General features: G+C 40.2%; 1 protein-coding gene across 1 annotated transcript in view; it reads right to left on the reverse strand.

Annotated features, from left to right (window-relative positions):
• Positions 1–22,171, reverse strand: part of ITFG1 (integrin alpha FG-GAP repeat containing 1) — a 242,720-nt gene that overhangs the window by 33,803 nt on the left and 186,746 nt on the right. The window lies entirely within an intron of this gene.

Here is a 22,171-nt window from a genome sequence, read left to right on the forward strand (position 1 = left end):
TGGAAAACTTTTTAAAAACAATGGTTGACCTGTTTTCCTAGGAGCTGATATGTACCTTATACTGGAGAATAATGGAATCAATTCACTTTGTTACTCATGAGGAGTATTTTTAATTATTTCTGAACTCAGCTTCTAGACAGCATGCAAAGATAAAGTGATTAAATGTGTGAAATATGCAGCAGAACCTCCTACTAGACTGTGCTGAGGTGCCTCCAGTCTAGTTACTTTATCTTTGTACTCTGTTTCTATGGCATAGCCTATTGGCTTGCACAATATATGTACTCTGTAGATACCTGATGTAGTAAATTGAAGGTCTGGCAGTAAATAACAAGCATAATTTGTTCAATGGTTTAACTTCAGTATTCCTTGAGATCTTATACTATGACATGTCAGTGATTATTGTTGAAGATGTCCTTTTGGGCTTTGAATAACAACATGCTATCAGCTTAAATACTGGGACTTGAATAAATATGCAGGGAACACAGGAGACTGGTGATTGCTGTATTATGGAAGACACATTGTATTTGAATGCCAAAGATACGTATTATAACACTGCTTTAGTAAGTTCCTTACCTTCCTGTCCTCCTAAGCCTTTATTTGTGTATTCACCTAAAAGTTTGCTGAGTGAATGTTGTGTGCTTTTTACACAGAGATGAAAAAGGACAATCCTTGCCCAGGAGATGCTTAAAGATATAACATTGGAAAACATAATTCAGTGTTTCATCTAAAGTTAGAATAGCTACAACCTACTGTATCATAATTATAATAGTTATCTTTTAGTCTATATAAAATGCATTGTAAGATATAAAGCATGATAAAAATATTAGTTATCTTGATCATTTTATATCATTCCTCATATCTTCTGGCTTTCTTAGTTGAATTTCAACAGCTTAGTTCCTGAAAAATAGTGTAAATTGTTAATTATTATGGATGTTTTTATAATTTTTTTCAAACTTCCTTTTTTTAATAAACTAAGAAGTGCAGAATCCTGGTTGAAGCTATATTTGTTAACCTGCTTCCCAATTGTAAATTTAGAATGTGAAGGTTTTTTATATGTCTCTTTTATCTATTGTTATTAAATTGATTTATAACTCCCCTATCACAAAACTCAACAGTTTAAAGCATTAAATTCAGTGGATTTTAGTGCATTCACAAAGTTATGCAACTGTTACCACTAATGCCAGTCTATTTTCATCACCAATAGAAACCCATACCTCTTAGCAGTTATTCCCTATTACTCTTTCTAGCCTCTAGTAACTACTAGTTTTGTATCTATGGATTTGCCTATTCTGGATCCTTCATATAAATGTAACCATTTAATATGTGGCCTTTTGTATCTTCTTTTACTTAATCTTTTATAAGGTACACTGATGATAAAGCATGTTTCACTTTTATCATTGGATAACAGTCTGTTAATGGAAACACTACATTTGGTTTATCTACTGCTCATCAGTTGATGAAATTTGATTCCCACTTTTGACTATTTTAAAAAATTTATTTTATATATTTATTTCAAAGGCAGAACATGAGAGAGACAGAGACAGAGAGATCTTCTATTAACTGGTTCATCTCCTAAATGGTCCCAACAGCTCAGGCTGGGCCTGGCTGAGGCCAGGAATCAGAACTTCATCCTGGTCTCAGATTCATGTGAGTGGCTCGGGCCCAAATAGTTGGGCCATCTTCTGCTGCTTTCCCAGGTGCCTTAGCAGGAATCTGTATCAGAAATGGAGTAGCCAAGACTTGAACTGGCACTCTGAGATGGGATGCTAGCCCTGCTGTGCCAGAACACTAGTATATTTAGTACATTCACAAGGTTATGCAACCATTACCACTAATGCCAGTCTATTTTCATCACCAACAGAAACCCATACCTCTTAGCAGTTATTCCCTATTTTCTTTCTAGCTCCTAGTAACTACTAATCTTGTATCTATGATTTGCCTATTCTGGATCCTTCATATAAATGTAACCCTTTAATATGTGGCCTTTTGTATCATCTTTTACTTAATCTTTTATAAGGTACACTGATGATGTAGCATGTTTCACTTTTATCACTGGATAACAGTCACTTTTCGGCTGTTATGTGCATAATAGCCACTTTTTGGCTATTATGAATACTGATGCTATGAGTCGTGTATTTTCAGTTCTTTTGAGAATATATCTGGGAGTGAAATTTATGGGTCATATGTTATATGCTCACTTTAATTTTTTGAGGAACTGAGTAATTTGAATTTGATAACTGCTTTTCTATAGCTTAATGCACATAAGACTCTGATGAGGGAATGGCAAAAAGCCTTTACTAATGCATGTTAAAAATAATGCAAAGGGAAACAATAAAATCCACATCTCTCATAAAACCAAACTGCATTAGGTGTTACTGCCTGTGGAGTTCCAGCTTAATGGTCAGTGTTCCTTCTGAGTTGCATTAGGGAGGTAAACTTTTCTGAGGTTATGTGCAGTTATGTTTCAGCTGTCATACAGCTATTTTTAAACTGGACAATGTTGTATAAATGAGCTAAACTAGAAAGTGTGGCTCATGCCTCAGTGGACTTTATGTTCCATACATGAGATCTACACCTCTTGGAGGGGCAAAACAATGGTCTTTTTGTTCTAAGGGATATTTTTAAGTGGCAACAAAAAAGGATAAGGCAGGAAAAGTACTGAGTTTTGTTTTGAGACAGGAATAAAAGATGCATAACTACTTTACAAACCAAAGGTGAGAGATTTTTTTAGTCCCAGACTGCGAGATAGGTTATTTTTACTGAGACATGTGAAATTTAAAAGACAAGGTGACAGAGAGAGAGAGAGAGAGGGAGAAACAGAGAGAGAAAGATTTTCCATCTGCTGGTTTACTCCCCAAATGACTGCAACAGCCAGGTCTAAGCTAGGTAAAGCCAAGAGCCAAGAAAACTCCATTCTGGTCTCACAGATGCATGGCAAGGGCCCAACCAAGTACCAGGGCCATCTTCCACTGCCTTTCCAGGGGCATTAGCAGGAAGCTGGATTGTAATCCAAGCAGCTAGGAACTGAACCCACTCTGATTGTGGGATACTGATGTTTCAAGTGGGATCTTACCCTGTTGGGCTACAACACTAGCCTCTGTTTTAAAATCTTAAAACAAATGTTTTCTAGAATAAGTAGCTGTTACACGTTATTGGAGAGACCTGGAGGCAATTACTAGCTAACAATGTACAAAACCCAAAAAATATCAATAATTTTTGCTTTGTCATTTCTTTCACATGGACTTCCTTTCTAGAGGACATGATTAAAGTAGTGACTGCAAGTAAGCATATTCTTTTTAAACTGTTCTTGCCTTCTGCTTTTCTAAATTTCTTTCCTTTCCCTAGCCACTCAAGTCTGTATTGCCCCCAAGCACCTTTTTATTAATGTTGACATTTCCATCTGTAAATTCTTACTTGGTTTTCAAGTACAGCAGAATTCATTCCTTTTCTGCAATTATTTTTGTGTAAAAACTAAACAAACCAGGAGCCAAATAAATGAAATTTAGTGGTTTACATAACGGTAATGGTTTTAATACTTCTGAAATGGTGGATTAGCTGGACAGTTTCTTTTGGGGTTCACTCATGTGGCTGTACTCAGCTGGTGGGTCAGCTGGGTAGAGATGACTGCATAGGCCTCTTTATGGTCTTTCAGATTTAATGCGGCTGGAACAGTATTCTTCACATGCTGTCTCAAGGGTTTACCAAGGCACCACTTGTGTCATGTTTGCTGATGCCCCATTGCCAAAAGCAAAGTCAGTGTGGGAGAAGAATGCTGGTATGGATACTGGGGAGGCATGAATCACTGGTGGCTGTTAGTGTAGCACTTTTTAATCTGAATTCTCATGAAAGTAAAATTGTTGGCTGGCACCGTGGCTCAATAGGCTAATCCTCCGCCTTGCAGCACCGGCACACCGGGTTCTAGTCCTGGTCAGGGCGCCGGATTCTGTCCCGGTTGCCCCTCTTCCAGGCCAGCTCTCTGCTATGGCCCGGGAGTGCAGTGGAGGATGGCCCAAGTCTTTGGGCCCTGCACCCGCATGGGAGACCAGGAAAAGCACCTGGCTCCTGGCTTCGGATCAGCGCGATGCACCCGCCACAGCGCGCCGGCAGCGGTGGCCATTGGAGGGTGAACCAATGGCAAAAGGAAGACCTTTCTCTCTGTCTCTCTCTCTCACTGTCCACTCTTCCTGTCAAAAAATTAAAAAAAAAAATTAAAAAAGAAAGTAAAATTGTATTTTTATTTTTTACCCCGCTTTTCAGCTTGGGAAGATTCAGCTGATATATCTTCAAGGTCAGTAATTCTCTTGGCTATGTCCATGTTACTTTATTTCTATTACAACATTTCTAATTTCTACCATTTCCCTTTTCCATTAGAACCTTTAGCATCTTAAAAGTATCTATTTGAAATCCTCAGACTTATACTTTATTTTTTTAAGATTTATTTTATTTATTTGAAAGATAGAGTTACAGAGAGAGGTAGAGACAGAGAGAGAGGTCTTCCATCTGCAGGTTCACTCCCCAGAGGGCCTCAATGGCCAGAGCTATACTGATCCAAAGCCAGGAGCCAGGAGATTCTTCCAAGTCTCCCACGTGGGTGCAGGGGCCCAAGCACTTGGGCCATCTTCCACTGCTTTCCCAGGCCATAGCAGAGAGCTGGATTAAAAGAGGAGCAGCCAGGACTAGAACCAGTTCCCACATGGGATGCCGGTGCTTCAGGCCAGGGCTTTAACCCACTGTGCCATAGCGCCGGCCCGTATACTTCTTAAAAAAATATTTATTTACTTATTTGAAAGGCAGAGTTAGAAAGAAAGAGAGAGAGAGAGAGAAAGAGAGAGGGAGATATCTACGATCTGCTCATTCACTCCCCAAATGGCCATAACGGCTAGGGCTAGGCCAGGCCGAAGTCAGCCACTTCATTTATGTCTCCAACATGGGTACAGGGGCTCAAGGATTTGAGTCATCTTCTGCTGCTTTCCCAGGCACATTAGCAGGGAGATGAATTGGACGTGGAGCAGCTGGGACTCAAACTGGTTTCCATATGGGATGCTGACTTCACAGGTGGTGGCTTTACCTGCTATGCCACAACGCTGGCCCCCAGACTTTGGTTAGGTGTAAAAGCTAGAGGGAGCTGAAGTTTGGTATTTCAATTCTCTCAGGTCAATTAGATCCTGATAAATACCCGATTTGGTTAGGCTTTGGCAAATTAGTTCCTTTTGATGGAAGATGTTAAGGAGAACAGTGATTCTCAGAGTATTAAAAAAAAAATTAGCTCTCTCCTGCTACACATACACATGGAAGGTCAGGGGATTATTTTTCAGATTTATATCCTGTAAAGTTGGTGTGGCTCCTGGAGGTGAACATCATGAATGTTGTGGTACACTAGGGCTGAGTTTCCCAGAGGTTTTAATCTTTTAATGTAGTCTCAAACTCAGATTTCAGACACGGGCCAATTACCCGTGAAGAGTTAAAAACCAGAATAAGACTTATATTTGTTGACTGTCAAACTACTTTTTGGTGTGTCCTCCTAATAAATTTACATTTCCCATAATTTTGACTTTGTTACTGCTGCATCTACATTTCTTCTTGCTCACTCTGGCCTTATCAAATGAAGACTTCCATGAAGTTTACCTGATCAATCTAGTCTACCGGTTTCTGATGAACTTTTATTATTGCTAACACTAATCTGATACTTACTATTGCTTTGTAATTACTATTTCAGAAAACTTATATTTTAAAGTGTATACAAGGGGACTTAAAAAGTTCATTGAAAATGGGAATCAAACACTTTATTTTGGTGCAAAAAAGTGAAATCTATGCAATTTTTTCACAATATCCATTTTCTCTGAAATTATTTATTTATTTGAGAGAGGGAAGGAATAAGGCAGAGAGAGAGACACACACACACACAGAGAAATATACTCACATCTACTAGTTCACTCCCCAAATGCCCAAATTGCCTACAGCTGGGCAGGACTCAAGTTCAGAGTGGGGAACTCCAACCAGGTCTCCCACCTGGTTGTCAGAAACCCAATTATTTTGAGCCATTATCACTGCCACCCAGGGTCTGCTTTAGTAGGGGAGTCAAGACCTGGAGCTCTAAATGAATCTAAAACAAAAAATTTAAACACCTGAGAATAATTGTGTGTTAATTACAGAGTTCAACCAATAGTATTAAGTAGAACAAAAAATACTAAAAGGGATAAGTATTAAGTTGTTCATCGACAGTCAGGACAAGGGCCAATCAAGTCACTCTTTCTCATAGTGTCCATTTCACTTCAACAGGTTTCCTTTTTGGTGCTTGGTTAGTTTTCACCGATCAGGGAGAACATATGATATTTGTCCCTCTGGGACTGGCTTATTTCACTCAGCATGATGTGTTCCAGATTCCTCCATTTTGTTGCAAATGGCTGGATTTCATTTTTTTTTTACTGCTGTATAGTATTCTATAGAGTACATGTCCCATAATTTCTTTATCCAGTCTACTGTTGATGGGCATTTGGGTTGATTCCAGGCCTTAGCTATTGTGAATTGAGCTGCAATAAACATTAGGGTGCAGACCGCTTGTTTGTTTGCCATATGGGTGCTGGTTCGAGTCCTGTCTGCTCCACTTCCGATCTAGCTCTCTGTTGTGGCCTGGGAAAGTAGTGGAGGAGGGCCAAGGTCCTTGGGCCCCTGTGCCTGCGTGGGAGACCCGGAGGAAGCTCCTGGCTCTTGGTTTTGGATCAGCACAGCTCTAGCTGTTGCGGCCATCTGGGGAGTGAACCAGCAGTTGGAAGACCGCTCTCTCTCTTTGCCTCTGCCTCTCTGTAATTCTGCCTTTGAAATAGTAATAATAAAAAAATCTTTAAAAAAAGATCCTGTTACATCTACTTATTCCTTCACTAATACTTTTTTTAAGAATTTTTTTCAAAAATTTATTTATTTATTTGAAAGAGTTACAGAGAGAGAGAGAGGAGGAGAGGCAGAGAGAGAGAGAGCTCATCATTCCCCAACTGGCTTCAATGGCCCACGCTGTGCCGATCTGAAGCTGAGATCCAGGAGCTTCTTCTGGGTCTCTCATGCGGGTGCAGGGACCCAAGGACTTGGGCCATGCTGTACTGCTTTCCCAGGCCATAGCAGAGAGCTGGATTGGAAGTGGAGCAGCTGGGTGTTCAACCGGTGCCCATATGGGATGCTAGCACTGCAGGTGGCAGCTTTACCTGCTACACCACAGCGCCGGCCCCTTAGGATTTATTTATTTCAGAGGTAGAGTTACAGACAGATAGAGGGAGAGACAGAGAGAAAGGTTTTCCATCCCCTGATTCACTCCCCAGATGGCCACAACAGCCAGTGCTAGGCCAGGCTGAAGCCAGGAGCCAGGAGCAAGGAGCTTCATCCCAGTCTCCCACATGGGTGGCAAGGGGCCCAGACACTTGAGCTTTCATTTGCTGCTTTTCCTAGCAGGGAGCTGGATCAGAAGTGGAGTAACTGTGACAAGGAACCAGCACATATGTGAAAAGCCAGCATTCCCACAATGCTGGCCCATGTGATTTGTTGTCTGTAAATATTTTTGGAAAACTGTAAATAATTTTGGAAAACTTTTGGTCATTGGTTACTTCAAAGATTTCCTTTGCTCTGTTCTGTCTTCTTCTGATACTCCAATTATATGCATTAGTATATTTCACTCTTTGAAATTATCTCATGGTTCTTGGATTTTTTTAATTCCTTTTCTCATTTTGTGTTTACATTTAGTTTGGAAAATTACTATCAAGATCACTTATTCTTTCCATGGGCATGTTCAGATTACCAGATTACTGATGAACTGGCATTCTTCAATTCTGTTACAGTGCCTAGTGTTTCCTTTTGATTTTTACAATTTTTATCACTCTGCTAACATTTTCATTTGGTATGTATTTTCACTTTTTCTTCTATTAGAACATATTTATTGGCGCAGAAGTTGTGGCACAGCAGGTTAAGACACCATCTATGATGCCAGCATCTCTCCCATCAGAGCACTGGCTCAAATCCCAGTTTCCCTGATTCTGATCCAGCTCCCTGCTGATGCACCTGGGAAAGCAGCAGCAGAATGGCTGAAGTACTTGGGCTGCTGCCATCCATGTGGGAGACCCAGGTGTAGTTCCAGGCTCCTGGCTTTGGCCTGACCTGGCTCCAGCCATTGTGGCCATTTGGGGAGTGAACCAGTAGATGAAGACCTCTCTCTGTCTCTCCTGTTACTCTGCCTTTCATAAATAAAATGAATGCCTTTTTTTCTTTTCTTTTTTAAAAGACCACATTTATCATATTAGCCACAGTTTAAAAATTTGTGTGTTAATTCCCAAACCTGTGACACATCTAATGTTTGCTTTGTCTGTTCAGCCTACTTCTTTTTGTCTTGTAATTTTTCACTGACAGTCAGATAGGATGTTAAAGATTAGGTAGGAAGGTTCTTAGTGTGAGGTTTTTTGTTAATCTGGCTAGGATTTGGGCTGTGTTTAATGTTTGCTATGATGTAGGAGCCAGTATCTTCAACATCCTTTAATGTCTTTGATTTTGTCTTCCGCTATGTTGGGCTTCATTAAGAACCCTTCCTTAGACAGAGCTTGCTCTCAGAGACGTCAACACATGGTCAGTTTGTTAAGTTGTAATCCATTGTTACTAGACTAAGCCTTGTTATGGTGGTAAGGTGTTGGGGAGGCGAAGTTTCTATAACATTATGATTAAATCTCAGTGTTTCTTACCAACTCTCCATCTCAGGTGAGACAGGCTGGAGGGCTACATGAAGGCTAATGCCATTCCCCCAGGCAGTCTTTTCTCTGAGAGGGTAGCTTTCCTTATGGTGAATGCTCTGGGCATATTTCAAAATGGTTATTCTCTCCTCTCACCCCCAAACATGAGGGGATATTGGGGATCTTCATTATGAGCATCTAGTAGAGTTCCTGGAGGTAAAACCAATGAAAGTATGGGGTCCAGTTTTAATAAGTACACGACAAGGTGATTTCCTCTGATTTTTTTCCCTCAGTATATCTGCTTCATTGATTTTGTATTTAGAGGTAGGTAGCATCAAAATGTGATAAGCTCTGTAGTATAATTTCTTCTTAAAAGGCTCAGAAATTACATTTTTATATGTAGTATAATCAGCCTGTTTTTAGTGACTTAACTTTAAGAAAACAAAGTATTGGTTCTGTCACAATGAATCAAGCCATAAAGAAAATGGCAAAATTATTGAGTCAACAACTATAAAACTAGATTATCTTTTCTGTATGTTTACTTGAAATAGTTACCAGATGAGTAATTTAAGCTCAAATATTAGTCTCCAAATTTATCAGGTGTAAGAATACCACATCAGAGGAGCTGGTACTATGGCGTAGTGGGCTAACTAAGCCTTTGCCTGCAGCTCTGGCATCCCATATGGGTGCTGGTGCCTGTCTCAGCTGCTCCTCTTCTGATTGGATTCTCTGCTATGTACTGGAAAGGCAGTGGAGGATAATCCAGGTGCTCGGGCCCCTGTGCCCACGTGGGAGATCCAGAAAAAGCTCCTGGATTTGGATAGGTTTAGCTCCAGCCATTGCAGCCATTTGGGGAGTGAACCAGTGGATGGAATACCTTTCTCTCTCTCTCTCTCTCCTTCTTTCTGTCTAACTCTGCCTCTCGAATATATATATATATATATATATATATTTGAGATAAATATATATTTATATATATTCGAATATATATTCAAGATAAATATATATTTATATATATTCGAATATATATATATTCGAGTGATAAAAATTGTAAAAATAAAACATTATATATATATAAATCTTTAAAACAGAATTCCACATCTGGGCTGGAGTTGTGGTGTATGAGGTTAAGCTGCTGTCTGTGATGCTGGCAATCCCTTATGAATGCTAGTTTGTGTCTTGGCTATTCTGCTATTGCTACTGACCTAGTTCCCTGCTAATGTACCTGGGAAGGCAGCAGAAGATGTCCTAAGTACTTGGACTCCTGCACCCATGGGGAAGACTTGGATGGAGTTCTAGGCTCTTGGCTTCGGTGTGGCCTAGGCCCAGCAATTGTGGACATTTGGGGATTGAACCAGAGGTTGGAAGATCTCTCTGTGCCTCCCTCTCTGTAACTCTGCCTTTCAAATAAATAAATATTTTTAAAAAACAGAATGCCACATCAAATTACTTAAAACTTTTACATTTACCGCATAAAAATGTAAATAGCTTATCAAGTTAAGAGGGGCACTACAGTGATTCATTTGCACACAGTAGAGGTTCAAAATTAAAAGTAAGTATTCTATGACAGTCTTCCTACTACAGGAAATGCTCTACATTAAACAGATTATTAAAAAGACAAAAGTGATGATGGCAACGATTATTTCCTACATCATATTCTTTTTTTTTAATTAATTAATTTTTTTTTGACAGGCAGAGTGGATAGTGAGAGAGACAGAGAGAAAGGTCTTCCTTTGCCGTTGATTCACCCTCCAATGGCCGCCACGGCCGGCGCGCTGCGGCTAGCGCACCGTGCTGATCCGAAGCCAGGAGCCAGGTACTTATCCTGGTCTCCCATGGGGTGCAGGGCCCAAGGACTTGGGCCATCCTCCACTGCACTTCCCTGGCCACAGCAGAGAGCTGGCCTGGAAGAGGGGCAACCGGGACAGAATCCGGCACCCCAACCGGGACTAGAACCTGGTGTGCCGGCGCCGCAAGGCGGAGGATTAGCCTCGTGAGCCACGGCGCCGGCCCCTGCATCATATTCTGAAATGTCACTATAGTTGACATGATGGGGATAGGTCATTTAGGTCAGTAGCCCCTAAATACCTATTATACTTTAAATCAGAGAAAATACAATACTTACACTTCAAACTTTATATATTTTCATTGTTCTTAAAATTATCTAAGTGTTCTCAAAATATGATCCTTTTAATTGCCTCCACCACCTAAATTAGGTTGTCAGAAATGTATATTCTACAGTCCCATAGCAGACCTACTGAGCTGAAACATGAGTCCTAGGAACCGGGAAAGTGTTTCGATTAGTTTCTCCTGGGGATTTTATATGTGCTGAACTTTGAGAACCATGCTAATGAAAACCAAAAGCATTATGAAAATACATTACCTGAAGATAAAAACAGCTATAATATATTACCAACTTATTAAACTTCTAGCTTATTTTCCCTGTAATGTTTTAAAAGCCCTGTCAGCCCCATTAGGATTTTTAAAATCAACAAAGTTAGGGGACCACTGTAATAGGAAAAATATTTGTTCTCTACAGATTCAATGATAGCTGAACCCAAGTGCTGGCATCCCATATGGTTGCCAATTCTAGTCCCAGCTACTCCTCTTCCGATCCAGCTCTCTGCTATGGCCTGGGAAAGCAGTGGAAGATGGCCCAAGTCCTTGGGCCTCTGCACCCACATGGGAGACTCACAGGAGGCTCCTGGCTCCTAGCTTCAGATCTGCGCAGCTCCAGCCGTTGCGGCCAATTGGGGAGTGAACCAGCGGATGAAGGACCTCTCTCTCTCTCTCTCTGCCTCTCTTCTCTCTGTGTAACTCTGACTTTCAAATAAATAAATAAATCTTAAAAAAAAAAAAAAAAGAAAGTGGAGGCGGAGGTGGGACTCAATCCCAGGTACTCTGGTATGAGAGGTTGTCCCAAATGGTGCTTAACCCAGTGCACTACAACATCCAACTGGAGACTAATGGATTTTATGTGATAGTTCTGATCTATGATGTAAACTACAGTATTAAACTTGTAGCCCTTATACTAAGAATCAACAGAAACAGTTATAATTTATGTATTAATAATCTGCATTATAGTTAAGAGGTATTTTGTTTCAACTTAAAAATATGGCTGATGAGAAATCTGCAATTAATGAAATAGTACATATCTTCTCCTAGGTGTTTTTCATATTCCTATTACATTTTTCTATTTTAACTGCTAAAATTATTGTTTCTATTGTTAATGATACCCTAATATTTTCTCATCAAATTTAGGGTTCAATCATAAATATCAATGGATAGAGATAGACTTATAAAGGTACTTATTTTTCATTGTAGGTAATTATCTGAGAATCATCCTATAATCTTTGCTAACTTTTTTTTTATTTGACAGATAGAGTTAGACAGTTAAAGAGAGAGAGACAGAGAGAAAGGTCTTCCTTCTGTTGGTTCACTCCCCAAATGGCTGCTACAGCTGGAGCTATGCCGATCCGAAGCCAGGAGCCAGGTGATTCCTCCTGGTCTCCCATGTGGGTGCAGGGGCCCAAGCACTTGGGCCATCCTCCACTGCCCTCTGGGGCCACAGCAGAGAGCTGGACTGGAAGAAGAGCTACTGGGACAAAACTCAGTGTCCATATGGGATGCTGGCGCCTCAGGCAGGGGATTAACCAAGTGAGCCATGGCGCCGGCCCCATTGCTAACATTTATCAAGTCAAAATAATTGTGAGGGTGGGCATTTGTCCTTGAAATTGACACCAAATGACACATGTGTCTCAAATCTGAATGCCTGGGTTTGATGCATTGCTATGCTCCTGATTGGAGGTGGTGGTGATGGCTCCAGTGACGGGGTTCTTGCCACTCGCGTGGGAGACCTGGATTGAGTTCCCAGACTTTGGTTCCTGGCCCAGTCTTGGCTGTTGTGAATCTCTGGTGAATGAGTTGGTGAATGGGAGTTGTATTTCTCCATTTTTCTTTTATGAATAAATAAATGGGGGCCAGCATTGTGGCATAGTAGGTTAAGTCCCAGATAAAGTAATTGGGTTCCTACTATCCAATATGGGAGATCCTGACTGAGTTCTGGGCTCCTGGACTCAACCTGGCCTAGTTCTGGCTGTTGCAAGCATCTGGGAAATGAACCAGTGAGTAGATCTGTTTGTCTCTCTGCCTTCCAAATAAAATGCAAATTAATTTTAAAATAAGAACAAAAATGAAACTGTCATAAAAACTTCAGATTTTTAAAAAAGGAATTTCAAGATGCTGATTAAATGGAATTATCTTGAAATTGTGGAATAAACTGAGTACTGCCAAAACACATTAGTTAGGAGCAGTCTTCTCCCCTTAAATACACACACACATACACACATGGGTGCATTTAATACCCTGTTTTCTTATCTCTTGTTTGGAAAATGTACCTTTCATTTAAGTAACAGGATCTGACAAGGTCAGTCTTGGAAGTACAAAACTCCAGAGCAAGAGTAGCTTTCCTACTAATTTTTCCTTTGGATCAAAGTCATTTATGCTGAACTTCTTGCTCTAGAAAGATGCTACAGTAGATATAATTCTTCCATTTTAAGTAAAATGAGGTGGAAAGATTAAGTCAGAACACCAAGGACTCTTGTAACATGAGCAGTGAAATGGTGGTGCGTTCCCTGGGCTTTCTCTTGCCAGTATATATCTCAGAGTGTGATCTGAAGACCCAGAAATTTAGCCATATCAGTAGATGTATGCTGAAGGAGCCCCAGTAAAGCCCCACTATCTTTAGTGACAGGACAGGAAAGCTGCAGCTTAGCAAGACAGAGAAGTTTTAGATAGTAACTGGTGTACCTGGGCAAACTCTCACAGGACTGTTATCCCATTTCTACTGATGCTAGTGAAGGTGCTCTGTAAGAGGGTGCCAATCACGGTTTCCTCCACTACCAATTAAGAGCCTCGCCCTCTACTCTGTTGTTAGTGGACACAACTTGGGCATTCTGGCCTTTTACCCTGCTCCTAAAGTAATGAGGTAAAATGACAGAGATAATAAAAAACAATCTTGGAATATCTGGATAGAAGAACAGTGTAAGCAAATCATGTAAAATAGCTGAAGTAAAAATTATAACACTGATATAATTCTTTTTTTTTTTTTTTTTGACAGGCAGAGTGGGCAGTGAGAGAGAGAGAGAGAGAAAGGTCTTCCTTTGGCCGTTGGTTCACCCCCCAATGGCCACCATGGCCGGCTTGCTGTGGCCGGCACACCACGCTGATCTGAAGCCAGGAGCCAGGTGCTTCTCCTGGTCTCCCATGGGGTGCAGGGCCCAAGCACTTGGGCCATCCTCCACTGCACTCCCGGGCCACAGCAGAGAGCTGGACAGGAAGAGGAGCGACCGGGACAGAATCCTGCGCCCAACCGGGACTAGAACCCGGGGTGCCGGCACTGCAGGTGGAGGATTAGCTTATTGAGCCGTGGCGCCGGCCGCTGATAAAATTCTAAATGTATGTAGAAGAAGTATATATGATAACTATAAATAGAAGATGAGAAAGAGAGGTAAAAAAGATAAGATTTTAATATGCTATTCAAATTGGTAAAATCATGAGTCCAATACACGGTGAAATGCTGTATGTATATGATTATAATACCTACAGTAATCACTATGGAAGCTAAAGAAAGCAATCACTAAAAAATCTACCAAAAACTCTAGATAAATAAAAATGGCAGGAAATCTATAAGAAGAATGGATAAAGAAAATAAAAGCAAACAGCAACAAGCAGAATGGTGGACCCATGTCATTATGCTTCAATCATTTCTTAAGATGTAAAAAGACAGAAGTGGCAAAGTATATTAAAGTTTTAATGAAGTCTAATTTATCAGTTTTTTTTTTCATGGATCATGCTTTTGGTATTGTATCTAAAAAGTCATCACCAAACCCAAGTTTAGTAAGTTTTCTTCTTATTGTATATTACATATAGGTCTGTGTTCCATTTTTATTTTTGCAATGTCTATTTCATATTTTTACACACAGATGTCCAATTATTCTATACCATTTATTGAAAACTCTTTTAAAATTGTGGCTCAATTTTTAATTCTCAGTTTATCAATCAACCTTACATTTTCTCGCTTCTTATTCTAAGTTAGATGAACATGATATACATTTAAAGTACAGTATAAGAAAAGATATTAGCAAATCTTTCTTCCTCATCTCTCAACTTTCCACACATTCTTCTATCTTATCCTCTCCTCTCTCTACCATTTGACTTCCTCAGCCAAAGATTTTATCCTTACAAATGTTTTAGTTCTGATTTTAGAAATCTAATAACACAGGGAACATAGTTGTCCCTTTAATGTTATCTCACTTGTGTAGGATGAAAAATGATTCTGGATAAAATGAACAACTTTTTCTGGAAATACTTTCTCCTCCTATACTTTTCAAATGGTTATGTTTCATTGATTACAAGTAAAACTTTAAACAAAAAAGATTACCAACAGAGGACAATAATATTTAACTTGTAAGATGAAAGTGATGCAGTTAACAGGGACTAGTGATCAACATGTGGTTTCTGACATCAGGTGCCTTTTGTTTATCTTGGAATTATAGCTCTAAGATAAAGACATTGTTCTTCATTCTAGTCTAATATCAGAAAGAAATACAAGGTTTGAGGCTTGTCACCTTGCTAATCATTTCCCTGTTCACTTCTTTAAAAAATCACAGCTCTTTCCTCTTTCTCTACCTCATTTTGTGCCAAAGCATTTAACACCTTCTCTATAATTAGTTTTATTATCTGGCATGCCCATTGAAATCTTGGTTCACTTCTATATCTCCAGTACTTACAGAAATAGTAGCATAGTATTCAATAAATATTGGTTGAATAAATGAATAAATGAATTAATTAATAATAGAACCCAAGCAGGTCAATGTGATGGAGAGTAGCTTGAAGATTACTTTAAGTTGATTGGTCAGGAAAGGTCTCTCTCAGGAAGAAAACATATGAGTTGAGATGTGAATAATGGGAAGTCAGTTAACTGAATTTATGCTTAATAGAAAAAGCACATGAGGAACATATATGTATACAAGATGATGGTAGCCTGTACTAACAAGTGGTGGCAGTGATGGAAAGAAATTGACAGGTTAAAGATTATGTTTCAGAGATAAGATCAACTGGACTATTTTGTGGAGTAATATGGAAGAGGTTAAAGAAAGGAAAGTGAGAGTGAATTTGAGGATGAAACTGGTAAGTATTATGCTAAATGGAATAGGGCAGACACAAAAGGCTTTTTTTTTGCGTATGTGTGTGATACCCTTATGTATATTTGGAATGTTCAAAATAGGCATACTCAGAGTCAGAAAGTAGATTATGGGTGCCAGGGACTCGGAGGAGTGGTTATGGAGAATGACTGCTGATGGGTATGTGGTTTTGGTTTTGGGGTTCATGAAAATGTTTTAGAATTAGATAGCAGTTTTGTCTGTACAACTCTGACTATATTAAAAACCACTGAGGGGTGAGCAGGTATTTGCTGCCGTGGTTAAGAAACTGCTCGAGTCCCTGCTTCATTTTCATCCAGCTTCCAGCATTCTGGAAAAAAGACAGCAGATGATGGCTCAAGGACTTGGGTACCTACCACTCACATGGGAAACCTGGACTGAATTCTGGGTCACTGGCTTTTGCCTGGGCCAGTCTTGCCTGTTATGGGTATTTGGGGGAGTGAACCAATGGAAGGAAGATCTCTCTCTCTCTCTCTCTTTCTGCCTGCCTTTCAAATAAAAAGAAAATAATTGTATATGTTAGAGTATGTAAATTGTATCTCAAAAAAAATGAACCATAGGATTTTTGGTTCAAGTAACAGCCAGCAGGGTATCCATCTCTCACTGAGAAAGATAATGGGAGAAACAGACTGGATGGGATAGGATGGGTAATCATGTTTTCTTTGGATCCAACTGGACAGATCAAGTTGGCAGTTAAGATAGTAAATGTTAACTATTGTTATCAAATATTTAATGCTAGTTCAGGAAAAATGAATAAACAAGTATGATTCTGATGAATTAAACATAATTACAATGGTTGGAAAGTAGATGTTGAATATATGTTCCTAGAATGAAATCTGTTGAAGCACACAGCTCTCACTGGCTGCTCCAATCCTGAAAATTTGGTTAGTTCTTCTAGTTAGATAACTTCTTTCACTCAAGACTTCTTCATAGGCTGAAAGTTAATAATTTTATTAGTATAATCACACAGCATATAAAATTACAATCGATAAAAGTAAATTTTGTCTTCCCAGGCTGATTATACAGAAGGTTTCTTTTTCTTTTTCTTTTTACAAACTTCCTCATCCTACACTGACTTGCATATCAAATGCAGTAAGCATCTGAGTTGATGAAGAGTTGTCTGTAGAACAGTGGTTCTCAATTAGGGAAGATTTTGAAACTCTGGATACAATTTGACAATATCTACAGAACTTTTTGATCATATGATTAGAGTGTATTCCTTGCATCTGGTGGACAGAAACCAGGGAGGCTGCTAAGCATCCTATAATAAATAGAATAACCCCCACAACAAAAATTATCCAGCCCAAAATGTCAGTAGGATGACTTGAGAAATCCTGAGACAGGCCATGAAACTTGCAAATATTATATAACTTTAAATTTCATTTATTTACTTGAGAGGTAGAGTTACAGACAGAGAGAGAGAGAGAGAGAGAAAGGTCTTATATTGTTAGTTTACTCCCCAGATGGCCACAATGGCTGCAGCTGGGCCTATCCGAATCCAGGAGCCAGGAACTTCTTCTGGGTCTCCCACACCAGAGCAAGGGCCCAAGCACTCGGGCCGTCTTCCACTGCCTTCCCAGGCCATTAGCAGGGAGCTGGATTGGAAGAGGAGCAGCTGAGACAGAACCGGTGTTTGTATGCCGCTGCCTACTACGCCACAGTGCTGGACTTGCAAGTCCACGTATCTAGCACTTTGGATGAACCATGTATAAATTGACATTACTCCCTCCTCAGGTTCAATCATTTGCTAGAATGGCTCACAGAACTAGGGGAAACACATACATAAATACACACACACACACACACACACACACACACATATATATACTGCTTTATTAAAACAATACAGATGAGGGGCCGGTGCTGTGGTGCAGCGGGTTAAAGCCCTGGCCTAAAGCGACGGCATCCCATATGGGTGCTGATTCGAGTCCCGGCTGCTCTTTGCTATGGCCTGGAACACTGGAAGATGGCCCAAGTCCTTGGGCCCCTGTACCCATGTGGGAGATCCGGAAGAAGCTCCTGCTTCCTGGCTTCAGATCGGCGCAGCTCCGGCCATTGCAGCCATCTGGGGAGTGAACCAGCAGATGGAAGACCTCTCTCTCTGTCTTACCTCTCTCTGTAACTCTGTCTTTCAAATAAAAAAAAAATCTTTAAAAAAAATGGACATCTAATTTTGATTTAAAACTTTGCAGATATTGGATTTCCTTCCCACCTTTCTATCTACTTATCTAAACAGTAATATTGTTTGCCAGGGATTTTATGGCACTGCAAACACAAAGACAAATTAAGAAAGGATTTGAAAGCTAAGGAGCTTATGTTTCAAGAGGGAAGACAGGAGATGCAGATCCAGTTGGCCCTAGGCTCACTTTCCCTGTCTTTTGATAGGAGCTGGCCAAGTAACTCTGAGTTAGGGTAATATAACTAAAATGGTTCACATGTTCTTCCTATTCAGTAAGATCGGTTTTCCTAACCAGTATATTCTCATGTCTTATAGATGTTTCCAGTTTTCTTCCAGTATCCATATAAAATGTAAAATACTACAAAGGCAGGGTTTTCTTTGACTGGAGCTATCTTCCATGCTGTATCCTGCCACCACTGATTCAAGTGTGCTTACTGCAGCATAGTGAGAAGACAGGCATCCAGGTGTTTTGCTACTTCCCTGCCTTCAGTGCTCATTAAACCTTGTTTTACTTTTATCTATTTGGCAGGAGTGATACGTGTGTGCACACTTCCTTCACACAATATTGGACAAGTATGGAAATAATTAAAAGAGATATAATAGAGGTAAAAACAAATGTTAACAAAACCAGAAGCTATCAAGGCACAAAAGTAGGTCTGTCAGCTAACTTACTGAATTTATTGAATATTTGTGAAGGCAGTTTAGGAGAAAAAAAGAATATGATAAGTAGAAGTATCTTCAGAAACACTCTAAACTTATAAAGTCATCTAGTTTTATAGTGCCTACTGGAAAGGCTAGGGGAATTAATGACTTATAGACTTTAAGAGTTTTGAGACCATAAATAGGTTGTTTAGAAGGTTTTATGATGGCAGCTGGTTAGTATGGATGACTCTCTTGCAGGGTTGGTATAGGCGTGTTTCGCAACATTTAGCTGTAACAAATGTAATGTCAAAAATGATGATAAGGGTGCAGATGTATAGACAAAAGTTAAGATACCTGTGTCCCATACTGAGTGCCTGGGCTCATGTTCTGGCTCAGCTTCCCACTAATGCATACCCTAGGAGACAGCAGATGACGGCTCTTATGGTTGGGTCCTTGCCACAAATAGAAGATCTGGATTGAATTCCTAGCTCTGGCCTCCCTGGCCGTGGCCATTGTAGACATCTGGGGAATTTTACCAGTGGATGAGAGTTCTCTCTCAAAAAATGAATACAAGAAAGAAAGAAAACTAAAAACAAACAAAGAAAAAAACAAAAGAAAACCAAACCAAACCCCCAAAAACATGATAAAGGTTTCACTGGATATAAAAATGATAAAAATGGTAATACTATATCTGTTAAACAAAATTTTTATATTTTTTATATGGAACCATGCAAAGTTTACTTTTCCATGACTTGGGATGATACCCATATTATTGGGGAAATTATTTAATTGTATTTTTTTCAATATTTTATTTATTTGAAACAGTTACAGAGAAAGAGGGAGAGACAGAGAGAATCTTTCATTCACTGGTTCATTCCCCAGATGGATGCAATGGCTAGTGTGGGGCCAGGCTGAGGCCAGCAGCTAGGAGCTTCAACTGGGTCTCCCACGTGGTTGGCAGGTGTCCAAACACCTGGGCCATCTTATGCTGCTTTCCCTAGGCCAAGAGCAGGGAGCTGGGTCAAAAGTGAGCAGCTGGGACATGAACTAGCACCCACTTAGGATGCTGATGTTGTAGGTACAATGCTGGCCCCAATTTTTATTTTAAATTGTGGTAAAATACAGATAAGCATAAAATTGGTATGCAATTGAGTAATACTAGTGATACCAAATATATGCCTACTGTTGTGCAACCATGACCATCATACATTCTTCCAATATTGTATTTCCTCCCTCAGCATTAGGATCCATGGTGACACAATAAATACTGTACTAATGTTACGTTGTAAATACAATTCATGACAAATATTTTTGTTGGCACTACAATTTCTGATTCTCTTTCTTTGCATTTTCTAGAATATGACTCATAAGTGTACAGATGAGATTTGTAATTGATAAGTAGCTTAATAATTAGCAAAGCTTCCTTGATTTTCTTAAAGAACTTTTATATTTCCTCTAATTCATCCATTCAAGCAATCATTTAACTTTTTTTTTTTTTCGACAGGCAGAGTGTACAGTGAGAGAGAGAGACAGAGAGAAAGGTCTTCCTTTTTGCCGTTGGTTCACCCTCCAATGGCTGCCGCGGCCGGCATGCTGCGGCCGGCGCACCGTGCTGATTCAATGGCAGGAGCCAGGTGCTTCTCCTGGTCTCCCATGGGGTGCAGGGCCCAAGCACTTGGGCCATCCTCCACTGCCTTCCCCGGGCCATAGCAGAGAGCTGGCCTGGAAGAGGGGCAACCGGGACAGAATCCAGCACCCCAACTGGGACAGAAGCATGGAAGATCACACTCCTTCTCACATGCCTTGTTCCATGTATTTCTTCATAGGGATGATGCAGATACAGTACTCTTTGTAGTATCTTTCATAATAAGCCAGTAAATCTAAGTGTTTCCTTGAGTTCTGTGACTTGGTATAGAAAATTAAACTTGAGGAAGGGATTGTGGGAACCCTGATTTTTTAATAATTCATTGGTCTGAAACACAGGTGAAACAATCTGGGGCAAAAGAAAGGAGGCAGTTTTGTAGGACTGAACCATCCACTTGTGAGATCTGACACTATCTCCGGGCAGAAGATAGCACTAGGGGCCAGCGCTGTGGTGTAGTGGATAAAGCCGCCGCTTGCAATGCTGCCATCCCGTGTGGGTGCCAGTTTGAGTTCCAGCTGCTCCACTTCCCATCCAGCTCTCTGCCATGGCCTGGGAAAGCAGTGCAAGACAGCCCAAGTCCTTGGGCCCCTGCACCTGGGTGGGAGACCCGGAAGAAGCTCCTGTCTCCTGGCTTCAGATCAGCGTAGCTCTGGCCATTGTGGCCATCTGGGGAGTGAACCAGCAGATGCTAGACCTCTCTGCCTCTTTGTATCTCTGCCTTTCAGGTAAATAAATAAATCTTAAAAAAAATAAGATAGCACTAATCATATTGGTGACCACTGCATAACTGAGTGCTTGCTTACCAGCGAGGGAAGTACACCTATCTTTTGAGGTCAGAAAATTTTCCTGTGTGGACCTTTGTGCTGTGACAACAGAGGGGAAACTTTGCTACACAGGTGTCCTAGCGTTGCCTGAGTTATTATTAACATCATGAAATGAAAGAACTTCATCTTGTTTTTGTGTACTGGGGAACATCTTAGCTAGCAGTGAAATTATCTACATCTTGAAGGTCTAAAATTAACTGATGAAAGATAAAACCAGCTGGACCTGTGGCCAAAGTTTAATATGTACATGAATTAAAATGTAAACAAGTAATTCTTTAAATTACTTACATCTTTATTTTCCATTTCTTTGACTGACAGTGTTATATTAAAGCATTGACTGTAACTGTGTTTGCCAGTTTTTTCTTTCCCCCAGGATTTACTTATTTGAAAGGTAGTTATATAGAGAGAGGGAAAGGCAGAGAGATGGTAGATCTGCTGGTTTACTCCCGAAAGGGCCCTAATAGCTGGGGACTGGCCAGGCTGAAGGCAGGAGCCTGGAATGCCATCTGGGTCTCGCACATCGGTGGCAGAGGCCAAAGCACTGGGACCATCTTCCTGTGCTTTCCCAGAAGCATTGGCAGGGAGCTGTATCAGAAGTGGAGCAGTTGGACTGCCTGAGCTCATACTCGATGCCTTGTAGGTCAGAGCTAAACCTGTGGCACCACAACATGGGTATGAGCTAGTCTGCTAATATGGAATGTTTTTGTGCTGAAGCAGCAACATGAGAAGAATACAGAATGTTATTAATTAGCTAGAAAGTCAACCCACTCTGGTATATTTGACTTAGATAAGGCCATTGCAGAACATGAAAATGGCCACATAATGTTATTCTTCTTCTGTACCCTCCCCCCACACACAAAAAAAAAAGTAATGAGAACTCTATACTTCTTCATGGTTAAGAGTCTAGGAGTATTAGAGAAACATATTAATACATGAGGATTCCTTTTCTTATTTAG

Source organism: Oryctolagus cuniculus, chromosome 18, assembly GCF_051225735.1.
Source record: "Oryctolagus cuniculus isolate XC-2025 breed Fujian yellow rabbit chromosome 18, ASM5122573v1, whole genome shotgun sequence".
Lineage (NCBI taxonomy): Eukaryota > Metazoa > Chordata > Mammalia > Lagomorpha > Leporidae > Oryctolagus > Oryctolagus cuniculus.